The sequence below is a fragment of the Rhinopithecus bieti genome, unplaced genomic scaffold (assembly GCF_001698545.2).
Source record: "Rhinopithecus bieti isolate Rb0 unplaced genomic scaffold, ASM169854v2 scaffold_315, whole genome shotgun sequence".
Lineage (NCBI taxonomy): Eukaryota > Metazoa > Chordata > Mammalia > Primates > Cercopithecidae > Rhinopithecus > Rhinopithecus bieti.
This window is the reverse complement of record NW_016803481.1, coordinates 2,040,522-2,062,581: the sequence shown is the minus strand read 5'-3', so window position 1 is coordinate 2,062,581 and position 22,060 is coordinate 2,040,522. Positions and strand designations below refer to the sequence as shown.

At 47.6% G+C, this 22,060-nt stretch overlaps 1 protein-coding gene and 1 long non-coding RNA gene across 2 annotated transcripts in view; one reads left to right on the top strand and one right to left on the bottom strand.

The window, feature by feature from the left end:
* SCARA5 (scavenger receptor class A member 5) overlaps positions 1 to 22,060 on the bottom strand; it is a 131,869-nt gene that overhangs the window by 66,177 nt on the left and 43,632 nt on the right. The window lies entirely within an intron of this gene.
* On the top strand, positions 5,922 to 14,895 carry LOC108537511 (uncharacterized). The gene is made up of 3 exons (XR_001887833.1): positions 5,922 to 6,030; positions 7,397 to 7,497; positions 14,650 to 14,895. It is a non-coding gene; the product is annotated as an uncharacterized LOC108537511 (long non-coding RNA).

The following is a 22,060-nucleotide window of genomic DNA, read 5'->3' as shown; positions in this document are numbered from 1 at the left end:
AAAAAAAAAAAAAAAAAAAAAAAAAAAGAATGAGAAAAGAGAGGCTCAGGAAGTCAGGAGATTGCCTGAAGCATGAAACTGGGGTGAATTTGTGCCATCTGTCCCTTACCCTGTCCTCCAAACCTACTGCTGGGATGGTCAGTCACATGGCAAACTCCAAGCAGGGGGAGCAGGAAAGCAGATGACATTTATTAATCACCTACTGTATGCCAAACTTGGCTATAGTCTCTTACTAGAAGTTGCTTCCTCTACTCTTCCCAGCACACTTAAAATGTAGAAACTGTTATGCCTGTTTTCAGGTGGAGAAACTCAAGAAGGCAGCAGAGCTCAGGCAGGCTCAGACTGCTCCATCTCCAAAAGCCCTGCTGCCCACCACTTTCCTCCCTCACACAAAACAGCATGGAGCTCTTTCTCCCCTCTTTCTTTCTAGGAAGCAATGGCGGAGTGCACATTGCCAAATGCCCTACAATCCCATGGTATGGTCCCCCCAATCCTGCAGGCAGATGGTATCACCACTTCACAGGTGAAATAACCCAAACCAGAGCAATTCAGTAACTAGCTTGATATGGTTTGCCTGTGTCCCCATCCAAATCTCATCTTGAATTGTATCTCCCACAATTCCCATGTGTTGTGGGAGGGACACGGTGTGAGGTAATTGAATCATGGGGGCAGGTCTTTCTCACGCTATTCTCATGACAGTGAATAAGTCTCATGAGATCTGATGGTTTTATAAAGGGCAGTTTCCCTGCACAACTTCTCTTCTCTTGTCTGCCGCCATGTGAGATGTGCCTTTCACCTTCCGCCACGATTGTGAAGCCTCCCCAGCCATGTGGAACTGTGAGTCTATTAAACTTCTTTATTTTGTAAATTGCCCAGTCTTGGGTATGTCTTCATGTGCAGCACGAAAATGGACTAATACATAGCTCAAGGCCACCCTACTAGTAGGAAGCAGCTCCAAGCCCATGTCTCTTCTGTTGCCCCATGCTCAAGTCCTGCCTTCTCTTTAGGCTAATGACATGGAAAGAAGGAAGGAAGGCGAGTATCAGACTTCACAGAGCATCACATCTAGGGCAGAGCGTCAGAAAGGATGGGGCGGACGCCACTGCAGAGCAAGCATATCAATACAAGCGCCAAGAAAAAGGGAGGGGCCTTCCTTCAGGTGGCGCGCAAAACCGGGTTGCATTTACAGAGGTCTGGATTCACGTGACTTTAATGGAAAATTCACTTAAAAGCAGAACATAATATGCATTCAGAATCTGCAAGAAAGAAGTTATCGGTAGAGCTCTAGGACTTCGAGTGATGTGCACAGGAAACAATGAGGGTTTCCCTGACCCCGGGATGCCGGAGAAGACCAGGGCCTGCACTCAGGGTGTGTGACCAGTGCAGTCACATGGGGCCCCACGCTGGGGGTTTAATTCTCTGCTGTCGCCCTCCTGAAACTGGTGATGAATTTATCTGTGAATTTGTGTTTTCTCAATGAAGTCCTAAGGCACAGTGGAGCCTGTGCTGGGGATGTGGACCCCTGGCTTAGGTGCAGTCCCACCTCCCACCGCTCCTCACCACCCCAGAATGGGGTCCAGCCACCCAGTGCCTCGCTCCTCTTCTCTATCCCCAGTGACAATGATCAGGGTCAGGCCTGGTATGTGTGATGAGTCCTAGGGTAGGGCTCCAGTCACCTATAAGTGTCTTGACTCTGACTCATGAGTGTCCCTATACCTGGGAGACAGCAACAGTGACTGGTTGAAAGAGACCATGGCAGCAAGGAAACAGCTTTTTTCCTGCTTTTTGGACAAAGAACCCTGCATTTTTATTTATTTAATTATTTTACACAGAGTCTCGCTCCGTCGCCCAGGCAGTGCAGTGGTGCGATCTCGGCTCACTGCAACCCATGCCTCCCAGGTTCAAGCAATTCTCCTGCCTCAGCCTCCCGAGTAGCTGAGACTATAGGCGTGCGCCACCACGCCTGGCTAATTTTTGTATTTTTAGTAGAGACAGCTTCACCATGCTGGCCAGACTGGTCTCGAACTTAAGTGATCCACTCGCCTCAGCCTCCCAAAGTGCTGGCATTACAGGCATGAGCCACTGTGCCTCAGTCAAAGAACTCTGCATTTTTAGTTCTTTAAATTTTGGTTTGTTTGTTTTTGTGCAATGGACTTACTCTGTCACCCAGGCTGGAGTTCAGTGGCGTCATCTCAGCTCATTGCAACCTCAGCCTTCCTGGGCTCAAGAGCTCCTCCTACCTCAGACTCCTTAGTAGCTGGGACTACAAGCGTGCACCATCACATCCAGCTAAATTTTGTATTTTGTGTAGAGATGGGATTTCACCATATTGCTCAGGCTTGTCTTGAACTCCTAGACTCAAGCAATCTGCCTACATTGTCCTCCCAAAGTGCTGAGATTACAGGTATGAGCCACCACGCCAGCCTGAGAACCCTGCATTTTTGCTGTGCATGGAGCCCTGCAACTTACGAAGATGGTCCTGAAAAAAACTAACTATTGTCGATCTTCTGTGACTCAGATGGCAACTCTGAATAAGCAAATAAGCAATTCCAGGGGGAGCCTGTATTAGTCCTCTCTGGCTGCTGTAAGAGGATACCACAGACTGGGTGGCTTAAACAACAAACGTTTATTGTTTTGCAGTTACAGAGGCTGAAAATCTGACATCAAGGTGCCACCAGGCTGGTGTCTCCTGAGGCCTCTCCTCCTGGCTCACAGGACACCTTCTTGCTGTACCTCCCATAACCTTTCCTCTAGGTGTCCCTTCTGATTCTTTTTTTTTTTTTTAAGAGATGGAGTTTCACTCTTGTTGCCCAGGCTGGAGTGCAGCGTCGCAATCTCGGCTCACTGCAACCTCCGCCTCCTGGGTTCAAGTGATTCTCCTGCCTCAGCCTCCCGAGTAGCTGGGATTATAGGCACCTGCCACCACACCCAGCTAGTTTTTTTGTATTTTTAGTAGAGACGGGGTTTTACCATATTGGCCAGGCTGGTCTTGAACTCCTGACCTCAGATGATCTGTCTGCCTCGGCCTCCCAACGTGCTGGGATTACAGGCGTCCGCCACTGCACTCGGCCGTCCCTTCTGATTCTTATAAGGACACCAGTCCTGCGGGATCGGGGCCCTCCCTTATGATCTAATTTAACCTTAGACCCTCCTTAAAGGCCCCGCCTCCAAGTACAGTCACATTAGGGGTTAGGGCTTCAACATGTGAATTTTAGTGGGATACAATTCAGCCCATAGCAGGGTTCTTTAACATCCCTGGTTAGCAGGATGGGTTCCTGCTGCCCTCCCGGAGTGCAGGGGTTGATTTTTAGGACTAGCAGATGTAATCTACTCTTTCAAAATATTAGACAGTGACAAGTGGTTAGAACAGGGCAGATATGGCTGGGCACGGTGGCTCATGCCTGTAATCCCAGCACTTTAGGAGGCTGAGGTGGGTGGATCACCTAAGGTCAGGAGTTTGAGACCAGTCTGACTAACATTGTGAAGCCCCACCTCTACAAAAGATACGAAAGACAACAAAAGTTAGCCAGGTGTGGTGGTGCACACCTGTAGTCCCAGCTACTCAGGAGGCTGAGGCAGGAGAATTGCTTGAACTTGGGAGGCAGAGAATGCAGTGAGCCAAGATCATGCCACGGCACTGCAGCCTGGGTGACAGAGCGAGACTCCATCTTTGAAAAAAAAAAAAAGAGACAAAGGGCAGATTCATAAGATTCATGAAGTGAGTGCACTGTAGGGCCCATTTTTAAATCTGTAACATAAATATAATAAGTAATTTGGCTGAAATATTTAAGTCATAAAATGTTCATGCTTTTTGACCTAATTCAGGTTGTGGAAATGTATTATTATTAGGAAAATTTTCAAAACAGGGGAAACCTTTCTGTGTTTATTACCATGATTGAAAAAAGATTCAGGAAGAAGGGAATGGGTAAATTAAATGTGTCCCCTTGAGGGACTCTTAGGCAGTCATTAAAATCATAATTATGAAGTACAGGGAGAAGATGGGAAGATGCTTATGAAATAATAAGTAGGGGAAAAAACCCAGAAATCAAAGGATAAGAATTGAGTATGCATACGGACGGAGCTAGCAAAAGAAAATGAGAAGGAAGCCAGTGTGCTCTGTTGTGGGATGGTGGAAGAATTTTCTCGTTTATTTGGATTTATGTGAATATCGGTTGTGTAATAAACAGCAGTAAAATGAACTTTCTGGGAAAGGGCAGCTGATTGCGAGCCGTCTCCATATGGAACCAAATTTCGGTCCAGTTTCCTGCACAGGAAGCAGGGCCTAGAGCTGGTAGGTGCGGAGGAGGTGGTTGATGAGCAGGCCTGGGACCTCCCAGGGTGCAGAGGACCAGCTGGGGCTAGCTGAGGAAAGGAGGGGCTAGGAGAGCTGGGAAGACAGAGGCAAGGAAGAAAATTGCCCACTTCAGGGTCCTGACCCCAGGCAAATGTGGCCTTGAATCATCCCTGGGATTTCGACCTGGGAGGTCACACTGTATCACTCAAGATCCCAGTTTGAAAACCAGAACTTACAAAACTCGAAGTGTTCTCACATGTGGTAAAAAGCTGTGGTGTCTCTTGGAGCTCCAGGGGCATCATGAGAAGAGACTGACATGAAATTATCAGGCTTTCCATTCTCCAGTAGCCCTGTCTCAATACTTGTCACCCAATCGGGGTCCATGATTGGACAGACACACTGGTTCTAGAAAAAGATCCTGGCTGATGATGATTTCTCCAGTGGGCAATTCCTGTGGTTACCTGGGCTGTGACTGGGTTATGGATTCATTTCCCCCAAAGCTCTTCCTTGCATTGACCACTCTTCACTTAACCTTCCAGAGTGGAGCAGTGGCATGAACCCCTGAAGCAGGGGGCAGGAGGCATGGCATTAGGCAGGTCACTTACACTCCTCTGGCCTCAGTCTTTTCATCTCTAAAATGGGAGAGATATCCAGTTTACCAAAGACTGCATAGACCCAAGTCAATGGCTAAAGTCTGCAAAGCCCTGATGAAGCTGCCCAGGGCCCAGTTTGGGCCGTCTTACTAGAAGTCTCACGGCCGGCATGAAGGAGATGACCCTTCCATCATACTTTGTCCAGTCTGTTCACACCTTGGAAAACTTCATTTTGATCAAGCACCATCTCTTAAGGAAATGTTGACAACTGGAGTCTCTACTGACAGATCGCCTCCAGAAGCTAGCTGGGACTCAGGAAATCGATTCTCCCGGAGCCTCCAGAAGCAACCAGGGCTGCTGACATCCAAGTTCTGATTTCTAGCATTCTGACCTGGGAGACAGTACAATTCTATTGTTGTAAGCTGTCTCATTGGTGGTAATTTGTTAGGCAGCCTTGGGAAAGTAAAACAGGTATCCAAAGCTTGGCAGTTTCTTTTGACTCAAGGAACAGGCCTGGGCAGGAGACCAGTGTCATTAAAGAAGAGGTCACAGCATCGCAACCCAGGCTGCTTAGTGGAGATGGAGAAATGGCCGACAGGGTTTAGCAAGAGAAGAGAATGGGGTCTCAATGAATGGTTGGAGCACAGGAGTCTTGAGCCAGGTAGGTGTCACCCATAAAGACTATCTGTGGAGTGAGAACATCCCAGCCTCTAGTCTGGAATCTGGGAGCAGGTCTCTATGGTCTAGGCTCTCAGAGAGGAGCTGCTAAGAGCAAGCAGGGTAATAGACCAAAGCAGAAAAGTCAATCCTGGGGCCAGAGGCACAAAGGAATGGGAAGGCTGAGACCCAGGGAGCGGGAGAGGGCTCAGGATCCCAGCACTGCCCAGCCAGGCCAGAGGACCCAGGAGCACTCCCAGATCCCTGCGCCAACAATGACATGTCTGGATTCTAGAACCAGGCTGTTGGCCCCACCCATTCCCAGCAGATAGGGGGAGAGAAGGGTAAGTGGGTCATTCAAACAAATACTGCCTGCTCTGGGCTGCATGGAGCCATGGGGAAGGGCCAAGGCAGGAGAAATGAAGAGCCAAGAAGAGGAGGTCCTGGGGACATTCATTAGCACCCAGAGAGGAGGGCAGCACATTGGTAATTTTTCGATAAGCTCCCCCCCCACCTTTTTTTTTCTATTTAAAGAACCACATGCCCTGGTTTCTAGCTCGGCAGGAAACATAAGATAAATATTTGCAGGCTGCAGGCTGACTTCTCCCGGATGCCTATGCCCCACCAGCCCCTGCCCAGAATTAGGAGGAGCCCAGAGCTTTCAGCTGCAGCTTGGAGCAGCAGGAGACCCCTTTGAGAAAGAGCCAGAGACACTTTCACTCTCTGCACAGGTGACCCATGAGGTTCATTGCAGGCACCATCTGGAGACTCATCTGCTGGGGGCTCTAGGGCAACATGGTTGCCTACATAGCTATGGTACCCTGAATGCCTCCCTGAGCTGACCCTGGTCACTTCAGAGACCAGTAGGACAAGGAAAGTGGCCAATTCTAGGTCTTACAGGCAGGGTCCAACAAACAAAGCAAAGGATGAAGCAGGCAGATCACTTGAGGTCAGGAGTTTGAGACCAGCCTGGTCAACATGGCAAAAACCCATCTCTACTAAAAATACAAAAATTAACTGGGCATGGTGGCACACACCTGTAATTCCAGCTATTCGGGAGGCTGAGGCAGGAGAATCGCTTGAACCCGGGAGGCAGAGGTTGCAGTGAGCCGAGATCACGCCACTGTACTCCAGCTTGGGTGACAGAGAGAGACTCTATCTCCAAAAAAAAAAAAAAAAAGATGGGCTGCTTCACCCACTGGAATGGTGGATTGGCTGCAACCCAGATGCCCATCATCTGCAAGTAAACCCTGTCTCTGGCACACTGGTGAGCACAAACTGTGAATCCGTGGAAGCACGGAACACACACTGTGCAGTGGCCAGCTGATGGTCACGGATTTCCATATTAGGACGGCCTGTCAGAACTTCAAAGGAAGAAAAAACCCACCAATGTATTTATTACTGTGCCCAGAGGTGGGGCTGGCTACTTTGTGCCCTGGCCCTAGCATTCCCTATCGGTAGTCTAGGCAGAGTCTCTGACACCTTACTGCTGTTTACTGTGTAAATGGGATCCAAGATGAATTCTAAATCAAAAGCCTCCTATTGAGAATATTCCCGGATTCCCATTTTGGAGGCCAGAGTGTCTGAAATCATTACCAGCACTGCCAGAAAACCAAGAGTTTCAATGAAACTCAGTCTTTGTGAATTTATAAGTAGCATTTGAGACTTGCTGTTTTGAGTAACATAGCAGCTAACACAGAACCTTGAACCTGGTAGGTGATCAGTAAATAGTAGTGAAAAAACTGTAGTAGTATAAAGTGAAGGGTTGCAAAGAAAAAACCAAGTTCCAGGAGGTGTAACCCGGTAGCGCTCACCCCAGCTACACCTCCAACCTCCTGCTTTCTGCCCCCAGCACGTGTGGGACTTCTCAGAATCCTGGGACCAACCTGGGACTCACCTATGCATGACCTTCACCCTCTCGGAAGTCCTGACCCCTAGGGAAGGAGTGGGCAGGTGAGCGCTCTCCCCAGACAACTCAGGCCCCTGCTGCATAGTTCCCGGGTCCTGGGGGGATGAGGCCCCCAGTTGCCACAGTGGGGACCAACTCCAGGACACGTGCTGGCATTTGCTTTTCCTCCTTCCTGATTTCACTCTCTCCAAGTCCCTGACTCCTGCTGCTCGGGACTCCGTCTCACCAAGAACTTCCAAGGCCCTGGCTCCGGCTCTGATTTCCGTAGAAATCCCAGGCTGCCATCACAAAATATCACAGACTGGGCGGCTTCCACTGGAGACATTTATGTTCTCACAGTTCTGGAGGCTGGCAGTCCGAGCTCCAGGGGTCGGCAGGGCTGGCTTCTCCTGAGGCCTCTCTCCTTGGCTCGTAGATGGCTGCCTTGTCTCTTGCCCTCCCATGGTGCTTCCTCTGTGCAAACACATCCCTGGCATTTTCCTGTGTGTCCTCATCTCCTCTTCCTATAAGGACACTGGTCATATTGGATCAGGGCTCACCCTAATGGCCTCATTTTCAGTTAGTCACCTCTTCAAAGTTCCTATCTCCAAATACAGTCACATGCTGAGGTACGGGGGATAGGGCTTCCACGTGTGAATTTGGAGACGACACAATTTAGTCCATAACTAGCGGTTAGGGAGGGCTCTTCCTTTTTTTTTTTTTTTTTTTTTTTTTTGAGACGGAGTCTCACTCTGTGGCCCAGGCTGGAGTGCAGTGGTGCGATCTCAGCTCACTGCAAGCTCCGCCTCCTGGGTTCATGCCTCAGCCTCCCGAGTAGCTGGGACTACACGGGTCCGCCACCTCACCTGGCTAATTTTTTGTATTTTTAGTAGAGACAGGGTTTCAGTGTATTAGCCAGGATGGTCTCAATCTCCTGACCTCGTGACCCACCTGCCTCAGCCTCCCAAAGAAGGGAGGGCTCTTCCTAAAGATGAACTGGAAAGAAGTTGGGGTGGACAGTAACGGCGGATGCTGATTTCCAAGCTGTGGTCATATCATTGTACTGTCCCAGCCCATTCAGAAGAGCCTACAATGAGCCCAGGCCATGGGGTTCTTCTAGAACCAAGCACTTCCTCAAATCACTGATGCTGCCCTTGGCTAACACACGTGCAGGCGCTGATGATTCAGTTTAGAAACTTAAAATGTCCGGTGGGGCACAGCAATGTGAATATACTTATCACTTCTGAACAGTGTACTTAAAAATGTTTGAGGGTGGATTTCTTGGTGTGGGATTGTAACTATAAATTTTTTAAAAATCTTCTGGGGAATCTTCTCCATACTTTCATGGGGTTTGTTGGTGTTTTCTTGCAGTTATTTCTAGAAAGGGGCCCTGAAAGACTCACTAATCGAATATGTCTGTGAAGAAATAAAACCCTGTCTGACAAATTTAGACTCTGTTCTCAAACCTCACATGCCTGTTTAGAGATAAATGATTTGCCCTGTAGTAGATGTTCACTGACTTTCCCAGACCCCTTTCTTTGCATTTAAGGGAAAATCCCCATTGACAGGCAATGCAGAGAAGTCCCTGCCTACAATGAATCCGTACATGGAGAGGGATGGGTGTGAAGCTGCTCTTCTACAGCCCAGAGCTGACCTTATCTTCAGCAGTTTTTAATCTATGTGAAAATTAAAGGGGAAAAAATTCCAGCTTGCTGGATTTCACTTTGTACACACCCTTTTATATAAATGTAGCACCCGCCCATCGTAAACCAGTAACTCCTTTCTGGAACCTCATTTCATCACTGAGCCAGCAAACTGGCCATTTATATATATATATATATTTTAAACACAAATAAGTGGTCTAAACTTTATTTTAAAAAAACAAAACATGAGATCGTTTCAACGCTTCTTGCAGAGATATTCTCTGTTTATAGAATAAGCGGGTACTACCTGTTTAATGGCGGAGGGGACTTTCATTCATTCAGTACCTACTGATTGTCAGGCACTATGTTGGCCACTTTATGCCAACATAGTGCCAATGTTAAATCCAGAATCTGAGCCCCAGATATACAGAATATCTGATACATGCCTGATTTTGAAATTTTTATAGCAGTCTTCAGAGACAGATGTTGTGGGGAAACTTAGGGTTTTGGATCTGCAGGCAAGATCCTTACATCAACGTGAACATTAAATGTATATGACAGGGACTTTTTGTGCTCCACGACCCCAAACACCATGCCCCTTCTCCCTGCTCATGAATGGCTGGGCCCCAAGGTCGGGGATATTGGGACATTAACAGGTGGGCTCTAAAGAGATGACCAGTGCAAGTGGCTGGGTCAGAGCTAGGGGCTGTGTCCACATCATGTTGACAACCTGGCTCTTGGTCCAGCATCATGGTTTCAACCTCCAAGTCAATGAGTGAGCTCTGACTTTTGCATGTCCCCCACTGTGGACTCTTGTCCCTGCTCTTCCAGGCCACAGATGTGTACTGCCAGTCTCAGCAGGAATTAGACCAGAGAGTGGCAATGTCAGGCCTGCAAGAGGTCCTGGCAACTACTGTGATGCCCCTCCATATTTTATAGGTGAGGAAACAAGAAGCCTCTTGTCCCGGGTCACGCAGCTAGACAGAGGTACAGATGAGACGACTAACCCAATCGCCCATCCACCTAACTGGATGGAAGAAGAAGGGAAGCTAATATTCATGGGAGTCTACTCAGTGCCAGGCAATGGGCTGGGGACTGCATGTATTGTGTTTCATGGGATCCTCTGAGGTCACTGTTCATATGTCCAGTTTTACAGATGAAGCTGAGAGAGATCAGGTGGCTTATTCAAGACACTACTAGTGAATGTTAAATCCAGAATCTGAGCCCCAGACTAGCTGCCTCTTTCTACTCCACCACAATCTGTCCCTCTTGCCCTAGCAAGAGCCTCCCTAGGTTGTGTTAGAGGCCCCTCCTGTATTTTTCTCTAGTCTGCGTCCTGGCCACAGTCCCATGAAGCTGTAATCTGAAATCAGTGAGGGCAGCAAGCATGTTTCTCTGCTTCTATCTTTCTGGACAATTTGTTCCATAAGTGCTTGTTTTCGAACAGCTCACCATCATTCCCCAAGGGGCTCCACACAGCTTTCAGTTGGAGCAGCATAAGCTCTCCCCATTGGTGATTTTCTCAGATCCATCTTTCTTCACTTGTTGAGCCGGTCATAAAGTATTTTAAGGAGGCTGGAAGTTATTCTCACGAGTAAGCATGTAAGGAATCTGAGTCCGACTTGCCAGGAATCTAAGCCTTTATTGGGTTTGCTCTCTCAGAACATAAGGTTTGGAGCCCAAGTATCAAATTTCTCACGTCACTGTTCTTCAAGAAGTGGACTCATAGTGCAGTAAGATCGTGGATACTTTGAGCTGCAAGTGACCTTAATAATAATTTACTTACCATTCTCAGGTGAGGAAACAAAGGCTGGAAAATGTGATGTGAAATGTCTCAGATCACCAGGGCTAGTACGCATATTTCTCAAAACCCAGTACACATCTTTTTCTACTATACCTACTCTGGTGTAGAGGAAGTCAGAATTAGGTATCCACTCACCCATCCATCCATCCATCCATCCATCCACCCACCCACTCACCCACCCATTCGTCCATCCATCCATTTGTCCACCCATCTGTCTATCTATCCATCCATTCATCCACCCACCTACCTGCCCATCTACCCACCCATCCATCTGTCCATCCATCCATCCATCCATCCATCCATCCATCCATCCATCCGTCCATCCAAATCATCACTGACCATAATGCAAAAGGCATTTCACCAAAACAGGGAGGATTTTCACAATTAAAAACGCTAACACTGAAGTAAGAGTTACTTTGAAGGATTAATTGGTCCCTAGAGTATGTTGCATTATTAGGTTGGTTGGATATCTTCAGGATTGCAAAATATTTAATCTTGCAAAAGAGTCATATGAAATTGTGCCAGTGACAATCATCAATCACAATATGATGTTATGGGGATTCAGAGTCTTTTCTACAAAAGAGAAAATTCTGATGACAACTTTTAACATCATGTAGTTAAAAAAAAATCCCACATACATCTTATGTTTACCATGTTTCAAAAGTTGGCAGCTTTGTGTGAAGTGTAGATTATACAGAGGAAGCAGATTTTATAATTCAGAATAGATTCTAAATAGAATGGAATCAATTTAGATTTAGAATAGACTCTGAGAATTGGTTGGGTCCTTAGACACAGATTAGAAAGAAAGGAATGTTGACCTTGGAGTCCAGAGGCCTGGGTTTGAGTCCTGACCACTACCCGCTAAGCTGATACATACTCTTGGACACAGGAATTTGTCTGAGTCTCTCACTTTTGACCTTAAAATGGAATTAACAACATCTACCTCGTGGGGCTGTGTGAGGACTCACAAGAAGAATGAACTCTAATTCAGCACTTACTACAGGCCAACCACTGTGCTTTGTGTTATGCGGATGTTATCTCATTTGAGAAAATCAAATAGATGGGAAGAAAGCCCCACATATACTGCAAAGCCCTATTCAAATTCAAACTCTTGGTATTGTTATTAACATCTTTTCCATGCACACCCTGCACCTCCCCTTCCTACACTCATTCTCAGATTTGTAGGCATTAATATTTATAATGGAACTCCAAACAGATGTATAGAGCTTTACATTTCACACAGCACTGCTGTGGACATCATTTCATTTTGTACTCTTGACCAACATTTAATCCCCATTGACATTATTATTATCATTACTATTACTACTGTTTTTTTGAGACAATGTCTTAGTTTGTCACCCAGGCTGGAGTACAGTGACGTGATCTCGGCTCACGGCAACCTCTGCCTCCTGGATTCAAGTGATTCTCCTGGCTCAGCCTCCTGAGTAGCTGGAATTACAGGCATGCACCATCACACTCCGCTAATTTTTTTATATTTTTAGTAGAGACAGGGTTTCGCCATGTTGGCCAGGCTGGTCTTGAACTTCTGACCTCAGATGATCCACTCGCCTTGGCCTCCCAGAGTGCCAGGATTACAGGTGTGAGCCACCGCACCCAACCCCCATTCACATGAGATGAAGAACTGAGGCCAGCGAGAAATAGCTTTTCCACCATTAGCCAGTGACAGCCAGGCCTCGGAGACTGAGTCTTGCAGTCCCAAGTCAGAGTGTGTTCCACGTGCCTTTATCCTACCTCTTCCCCATGATTGTGACTTTCTGGCTGCCTGAACACACAGCTCTTCACCCTCTTCACACTGGTGGCCCCCACTACTGCCCTCCCTAGAACCAGGTCGTTGCTTGATACCTTCCAAAGAGATCCAGAACACAGTTGTCTCACTTTCCAACCACCACCACCAACTCTGCCAGCTCTCTTACTGTCAGGGAAGCTGCTCATTGCTTCAACTGGCAGGTTGATCCCAGCCCCTTGACCTTCTCCACCTGCCCTCCTCTGGCCATGCCCGGATCACTGCCATGCCTGGATTCAGAGCTGCCTTCGGATGCCCTGGCCTCTGGGAGAATTTATCAACTTTTGTATACATCAGTGGTGAACTCTGGGCACCTGTGTCCACCTCCTTCCCCATATCAACTCTCGGGCTGCACAGTACTGCGGAGTGTTATGCTGACTTGGCCCTTTCTTGTGCTGCTTGAACATCCTGGAGTTGGGCTGCCTTGAGCGGGTTGGTGGGCTGGACAAAAAAATGCCCTTCACTGCTATCTCAAAGCATCTTCATGCTTCTTTTTTTTTTTTTTTTTTTGAGACGGAGTCTCGCTCTGTCGCCCAGGCTGGAGTGCAGTGGCGGATCTCAGCTCACTGCAAGCTCCACCTCCCGGGTTTACGCCATTCTCCTGCCTCAGCCTCCCGAGTAGATGGGACTACAGGCGCCCGCCACCTCGCCCGGCTGGTTTTTTGTATTTTTTTAGTAGAGACGGGGTTTCACCGTGTTCACCAGGATGGTCTCGATCTCCTGACCTCGTGATCCACCCGTCTCGGCCTCCCAAAGTGCTGGGATTACAGGCTTGAGCCACCGCGCCCAGCCATCTTCATGCTTCTTAATGCCGAAGACTGCTTTGCCTCTCTCATTCTTGGAAGTAACTGTATCCACTTTACCAAGAACATGAAAGCCATTTGGCAAGAACACCATCTCCTCCGCATCATTTAGCGTGAATGCCACCTCCTCTGCACCTCGCCATTGTTCTGCAAACACACTGCTGCTTTTAGGATGAGAGTAAGAAGTATCCCTCTTCCTGCTCAAGGTGACATGCACCCTCTTTGTTCTATTCTGCCCCCTCCTGGCTCCTTAATAGGAAGGCAGAGGTGGGAGAGGTGCAGTCCTGTGATGCCTTCAAGGACCCATGCATCACTGGAGCACCAACAGGGAGGAAGGTTGGGGTGTATGAGGAGGTTACATCCTAACTAATGAGGGTACCCCACAAGATGGCCTTTAAATATTTGAAGATGGGTCCTCTTTCCTTAAGGTTTCCTTTGCCAACATGGCAAAACCCTGTCTCTACTAAAATACAAAAGCTTGTATTTTACAAACCAGGCATGGTGGTGTGAGCCTGTAGTCCCAGCTACTCGGGAGGCTGAGGTGGGAGGATCACCTGAGCCTGGGAAATGGAGGCTGCAGTGAGCACTGCATTCTAGCCTGGGTGACAGGAGTGAGACTCTGACTAAAAATAATTATAAAGTCCCTTTATTGCCAAAGTCATTCTTTCCTGAATGTGTTTTAGCTTAAATGCATCCAGTGGTATGCTGATAAATGTTTAACAACTGGTTCTCCAAGGGGTTGGGGAGAAGCCTAAGCTGTGGTGCTTGCCAATGTCTTAAGTGTAAATATCCCACTATGACTGACTTCAGGCTACCAACATGACATCATTGAATACGGAGTTAGGAAAAATGCATGTAATCAGAGCTGACCAGCACACCACTGTCTGCAGCCACCTTACACTGCAGTGGTGAGAGGGGATAACAGCAATGAGGAAGGTTAGAAAAGCCACATTTGATGACCACCTTTGTAATAACTGACTCGGGCAAGAATTGTAAGTGGATGCTAAAATCATGGAGTGAAGGATTGCTGGGAATCAGTGTATTTACACAGCCTCAGAGTGTCTCCCACAGATGACTTCTTAATTAGAGGGAATAAAAGACAGCTTTACAGTAGATAATTCTGACCAAAATTACCTTAACCAAATTTACCATTACCAATACAGGAACAAATGGACACAATCTGCCTCCTCCAAGGATTTATCAAGTGTTACTGCCAAGAAAGTTTAACCTATGTCAATTGTGGAGAAACAATTAAACCTAAGTTAAAGGACAGGATAGCAAGCAACTGGCCTACATTCATTAAAATGTCCATGTCATGAAATACAGTGAAAGGCAAGGAGCCCATCTAGAAAAGACTATGGAGCCATGAAAACCACATACATGATTCTGGATTGGATCCTACATCAGGAGTTTTAAAAATTGCTATAAAGGACATTCTTGGAGTAACAGAAGAAAATTAAATATGGATGATATACTGTATTTATAATCAGCATTAGATTTCTTGAATTCAGTAATTCTATAGTGGTGATATAAGACAATGTCCTTGTTCTTGTAAATACGCACTAACATATTTAGGGGTGAAGTTTGCAACTCACTGTCAAATGGTTCCACAAAAATTAAAAATGGTAATAACAAACTGGGGCGGGAAGAGAGAGCAGGTACACGCAAATGGCATAAAATGTTAACAATGTTAAAATGAAGGGTATATAGCACTCTTTATAGCTTCCAACTTCTCTGTAGGTTTAACACTTTTTAAAAAATAAAAAATTGAGGCCAGGCATGGTGGCTTACACCTGTAATCCTAGCACTTTGGGAGGCCAAGGTGGATGGATCACCTGAGGTCAGGAATTTGAGACCAGCCTGGCCAACATGGTGAAACTCCATTGCGTAAAAATACAAAAAAAAAAAAAAAAAAAAAGGTAGCTGGGCATGGTGACAGCTACTTGGGAGGCTGAGGTGGGAGAATCATTTGAACCTGGGAGGTAGAGGTTTCAGTGAGCCGAGATCGTGCCATTGCACTCCAGCCTGCGTGACAGAGCGAGAGCCTGTCTCAAAGTAAATAAATACATAAATAATTGAGGTCAGGCACTGTGGCTTATGCCTGTAATCCCAGTACTTTGGGAAACTGAGGCAGGTGGATGACGTGAGCCCAGGAGTTCAAGACCAGCCTAGGCAACATGGCAAAACCCTGTCTCTACTAAAAATACAAAAAATTAGCCAGGTGTGGTGGTATAAGCCTGTAGTCCCAGCTACTCAGGAGGCTAAGATGGGAGGATCACCTGAGCTCAGGAAGCAGAGGCTGCAGTGAGCCGTGATTGTGCCCACTGCACTCCAGCCTGGGTGATGGGAGTGAGAATCTAAAAAAAATAGTAAATTGGAAAAAAAAAAAAAAAAAGGAACACTGAGGAGTTGTCTAACGTGCATGCAGCCAAACAAGACTGGTGCCTCCCTTATTCTCTACGAACATAACTTTGATCACAATAGCTTCTGGTGGCAGACATGTCACACACAGACTCATAGACCACATCCTGCCAAATTCAAACCCTCAACCTTGCTTTAAAAACTGATGTCAACCCATGGCTTCCCCATTTTGTGGGGCACTACTTCATGTGAGTCCATATTAATTGACCATGTCTAAGCTGTCTCTCTGGGTTTCAGCCTCATTTTGGATTCTGATTCTGCATTACTTTGAATTGAGTGCGGATCTCTGTGAACCACAAAGACGAAGAACATGTCATCTGGGGATTTAACTACATAAAACAAAGATTTACGAAGCATACAGATTGTGCAAAGCAGCAGGCTGGGTACAAAGAAATCAACAACAAGTAAGAAAGATGTGAGTGTCAATCATAGCCTTCTGGAAGATAAGAACCAGGTCTTATACTTCCTTGGTCCCCCTATAGCACCCCATGGTAGTGAGTATGTATTAGATACTTTATAAATGCCTGATTTGACCTCACATAGTAACCAGGCAAAAGGCTTACACAGCCAGTCTCCTTAAGAGACAACACAATTAATAATCAAATGTATGGAAAGCTTGATGAGATTATTAGCTATCAAAGAAATGCAAATTTTAGAAAAGGAAATCTCTAAAAGTAATGGAACAGTGCTACATCATGCTGGCAAGACCGTGGTGAATGCTAGTGTGTTTATACGTTGCTGATGACTGTGCAAATATTTTTGGAAGGCAATTTGGCAAAAAGTATCAAGAGCCATAAAATGTTCACATCCTTTGCAAAATAGTCTCCCTCCTGGGAATTTAAGAAAACCCACAAGAAGGGAAATGCTAGAGCAGTGAGAAATTTATCACTCTCTTATTTGTAGCAGTGAAAACCTAGAGAAGTCATCGATGAGCAATTAGGAACAATTAAATCATGGTACGTTAACCAGATGAACTTTAATAAAGCTCTAAAAATGACAACCATGAAGTCGGTCATGTAACAATGTGGGAAATGCAGATGCTATCACAGGAAGCAAGCACATACACACACAGGATTAAAAGAAAACCAGGATTCGTGAAAACAACTGACTTTAGAGGAGTGGAATTATGAGTGCAGCCTTCTTCGCTGAAGGGGATTGGCTCCAGGACCCCCCACAGAAAATCCCCAGATGCACAGGTCCCTTCATTGGACCTCCTGTATTTACTGGTTTCACATTCTCAAATTCAACCACCGATAGAGAGAGGCCCCAAAGGAAACCAGCCCTTTCAGCACCTTGATCTTGGACTTGCAGCCTTCCTGAGAGAAAGTAACTACATCTATTGTTTAAGCCATGCAGGCTGAGGTATTTTGTTATGGCAGCCTCAGCAAACTAATACAGACTATAAGAGACAACCCAGACAGGCAGGGCTAATTTGGCTCTATCTAAGGGTAGGACCAGGAGCCCTGGGCACCGTGGATTGTGGATCATTGTAGGCACCACCAAGTGTGCCCAGGGCCAGAGAGAATCTGACAAGGCCTCCTTTGCCCTCTTCATCCCAGTGAGTAGAATGCCCCCCTGATTTAGGACGGGGTGGGTCTTGGGAATCTGCATTTCAAATAACAACCCACCCCTCCCCGATTTCTGTTTTATCAACCTCGTTGAACTGAGATCCTGTAGAATGACTGAATTCATGATCCCCTTAGCTTTTGGTTTTTTTCACAGTTCTTCTTTAGTTTCTTCTGTCTCTCCTAGCGAACAGAGGTCCCAGGTGGTCAGAATATCCTGTTGGGCTTTTTTTTTTTTTTTTTTTTGAGAGTGAGTCTCGCTCTGTCACCCAGGCTGGAGTGCAGTGGTGCGACCTTGGCTCACTGCAACCTCTGCCTCCCGGGTCCAAGTGATTCTCCCACCTCAGCCTCCCGAGTAGCTGGGATTACTGGTACGCACTACCACATCCGGCTACTTTTTGTAGTTTTAGTAGAGACAAGGTTTTGCCATGTTGGCCAGGCTGTTCTCAAACTCCTGACCTCAGGTGATCCACGTGCCTGAGGCTCCCAAAGTGCTGGGATTACAGGCGTGAGCCACCGCACCCGGCCTCTGTTGGACTTCCAAGGGCAAATTGGCTTAAAAATCCAAAAGGCAAGAGATTGCACTTCTGGGTGCATGCCCAAAAGAACTGAAAGCAAGGGCTTGAACAGATATCTGAGCACCCATGTTCATAGCAGTATTGTTCACAGCAGCCGAAAGATGGGAGCAACCCAGGTGTCCACTGACGGATGGACAGATAAGCCAAATGTGGTCTAGCCAAGCAACGAAGTAGTATTCAGCCTTACAAAGGAAGGAAATTCTGACCCCTGCTTCAACCTGGATGAACCTTGAGAACATTACGCTAAGTGAAACAAACCAGTCATAAACGCTCACGCCTGTAATCCCAGCACTTTGGGAGGCCCAAGTCTGAGACCAGCCTGAACATGGCGAAACTGTGTCTACTAAAAAAAAAAAAAAAAAAAAAAAAAAAAAAAAAAAAAAAAATTATCAGGCATGGTGGCGCATGCCTGTGACCCCAGCTACTTGGGAGGCTGAGGCAGGAGAATCGCTTGAACCCGGGAGGCGGAGGTTACAGTGAGCCGAGATCATGCCACTGTACTCCAGTCTAGGTGACAGAGCGAAAAAATAAAATAAGTAAATGATAGACACTATCTGATTCCACTGCTATGGGGTCCCCAAGAGAAGCCAAATCCATAGAGACAGAAAGTAGAATGGGGGTTGTCAGGGGCTGGGGGAATGAGGAGTTCATGTCTAGTGGGTGCAGTTTCAGCTTGGAGATATGAAGAGTTCTGCGGGTGGATGGTGGTGATGGTTGCACAGCAATGTAAACATGCTTAATGTCACTGAACCTTACACTTAAAAATGGTTAAAATGATAAATATTATGTTCTGTGTATTTCACCAGAATAAAGAAAATTCTAAAAGGTAACTGAGAATGGGAGCTGGGTGGGGTCGGGGGTGGAGGACAGATTTGGCCTTGGGCTGGGTCGCAGGCCTCCTCCCCAGGGTGAGGGTGGTGACTTAAGGGAGGGTCTGGCTGCATCCAAGCAGGCGCTCCAGGCAAGCAATTACTCAGACTCAGCCGGTCCCACCCAAGGCCACAAGATAGATGGGCCCACTGGGAGGGAGGCAGCGAGGCCCCAGCTCAGCTTTCACAAGTGAAGTCTCAGGACCTGGCTGGGAGCCATGAGCTGGAGCCTTCCTTCCCCTTCCCCCATCTTCTCTTCCATCAAATACAAAGGCAGCAGGACCTGGGGCTGGGCCTTTCCACCGGCAGGTCAGGACCGCCAGGCCAGCCTTTCTGTCCACTGGGTGGAAGGGTGTGGCCTGGTTCCATGTGTTTGGGGTTTGAGCAGCTAGGGACCTGGAGAGCTCTTCAAACTGGCCAGTCCCACAGGGCTTGGTGGCTAACATTCCCCAGTCCCTCTCCAAGGAAGAAAAACAAACAGCTGAGCGCAGGCAGCCTAGCTGTGGGACTCGCTCCAAGACCTAAAGGGGAGGAAAAAAACGATTCCAGCCCCAAACGCCTAGTTAAATTGAAAGCAATGGACTACAGACGGGAATGGGCACTTTTCCATAAGCCCCAGCTTTATCAAGGAAATTCAAAAATCCATCCTTGAGAGTTCATGCGTTTTGCTTTGTAATTTGCAATGTGGTATTATGGCCATTTGTGTATATCTGTGTGTACAGTTTATATTGTAAAAGCAGATATTATAAAAACCCACATGGCCAGGCTGAATGAACGAAGCACAAACGGGTGGAACCCAGAATTGGCTTGGTCCTAGTATTCTTTGTGGGAAGCCATCCTCCTTGTCCCTCACTTCAGGGTGCCTCAGTTTCCCTATTTACTTAAATCTTGCTCAGAGGCTGGTGGTGTGGTGGACAGAATAGTGAGCTTCAGGGGACCTGAGGCCCAGGCCTGTCTTGATCACACATGAGCAGAGCCCACCTGACTCAGAGCTCGGCTTTCTAGCTAATCTGTATTCCCTCGGTAGGAGCCAGGTGGCAATCATAGGGGGACAGCAGGGATTAATGAGACCGAGCTCTTGACTAGGAAACCAGAGTCAGCCCAGCTTTGACCTTAACCACCAGTGCCCTTTAAATTTAATCAGCACCTATTTATTTTCTCCTATGAGAACTATCAACCTCGTTGGACCTCAGTCTTCTCATCTGTGAATGGGGATAATGGTGTCTTTCCCTCAGTGGGTAAGGCTCAAGTAACCTATTGGATAGGAAATATGATTACTACTGTAACTGAAAGGGTGGCGTTGGGTGAGGTTGGCAGCTACCATGTGGGAGCATGGGGGTCTTTAGGACACTATGGATTGAGCAGCTCAGGAATCGGGCCACTGTTGCCGTATAACTCAGCCTGGAAGCAGGACAGGCAGAGTGGAGAGCAGCAGCAGTGCCTGACTCACCTCCCATCCTCCTTCCACCTCGACCGCATCCCAGCAAGAGGGTTTTTCCCCGTGGAAACTCACGCCCACAGTACCGGAAGCCAGATGGGAAAAGCCCCTGCCTGGCAGGGTCTCAGGTCTGAGTCCTCCCCTACAGCCTGCCCAGGTGCAGAAGGGTCCAGGGATGTGGGTCTGGCTCCTGAACAGGCCCTGCGGGTTGCAGTGGGGTGGGACCTAAGGGGAGCCACTGCCCACCCACAGAAAGAAGGGCTATTGCAGAAAGTTCTGGAGTTGGACTAAGCTGGCCTTGCTGACGGTGCTGCCAAGCATGAACAAGCAGGCTGGCCTTGGCAGGTCCACCAGGGCCTGAGCAGAGACCCAGGGAGGCGCAGTAATATGGCCAGCCCACCGTGGCTCCTTGTGGTGAGAAAGGGGCTGAGAGCCTGGAAACGCTGGGGGAATGCCACCCACTGGCCGCTAGGGAGTGAGTCCTTGCAGCCAGGGGAGGTGCAGAGCCACCAAGGAGGGGAAGCAGTCTAGCACATCCTCTTGCCAACTGCATACCAGCACCAGGGGCTGAGGCAGGGACACCCACACGCTCTTTACCATTAAACCACCTATGTCTGCACTTTGACGTGAGCCAGACCTCAGGGTTGGCAGGAATATGCAAGACTACCTGGAACCTGGTCCAGATCCCCACCTTGTAAGGAGACCCCACCCCATACCCCAATCCCATCCTCAAGCAGACCCTTACCACACAGGCCTCATGCTCGTGCTTGGGGGACATCCTAGCCTGCACGGCCAACTCCAATCCCCACCTAATGCCAGCAAGCAGCCCTCCCTTTGTCACCCTCTGGCCAACACCCTGGTTTCCCTTCCCAGGATAGTCCAAAGGCCCTGGAAGAAAGCTGAGGCTTTGGGGAAGGGAATTCCAGTCCCAGGTTCCCAGAGCATGACCCAGAAGGAGGGACATGTGAGCTCCACGTGACACGTTCTCTTAGCCCTGAGGACGTCTCACCTTGTGGGTTGGGAAGCAGCCAGAGGGACAGAGTGGGGCCCTCTAACACATGGGGACCAGGGCAGGTGCCTTGGTCTCAGGGTGACACTGACTGAGACACTTAGCAATGCCTGGGAATCCAGTGCCAGCGTTTTCCTTGAGTGTATATTAACATATAGCACCTTTGTACCCATTCAACTGATCAGAATGAGCTCTGTGACAAAACTCCTATTTCAGCACTCAGCTTTATGGAGAAGAAAAAAAAAAAAAAAAAAGGTCAGTGTGGACTAAGCCATTACGCCATAGACCTCACCAATAACTGCTGTTGTATTACCAGACACTGGGACTCACCCCTTACCAAGAGGAATGGTGGGTACTTTATACATCGTCTGGTCTAAGGGTTGCCATGTTACTCAGGATGGCTTTAGGATCCCCACTTTACAGATAAGAAAACTGGCGCTCAAAGAGGTTTAGAAATTTGCCCCAAGTCATGGCATTTTTAAAAAGAGCAGAATGGGATTGAAATGCAAGTCCATGTAATTCTAAAATTTAGGCTAGTGAATGATACACAGGGATTCACATATCTGCCTCCAGAAAGGTCACAGTTTAGTGTGGAGTCAGACACAGAAAACCAGTGTCAATGCCTGAGCAGGATGAGAGTGGAGCAGGAGAGCACTGTGGGAGCTGGAGCCAGAGCCCGAGCCATGGTTACTCC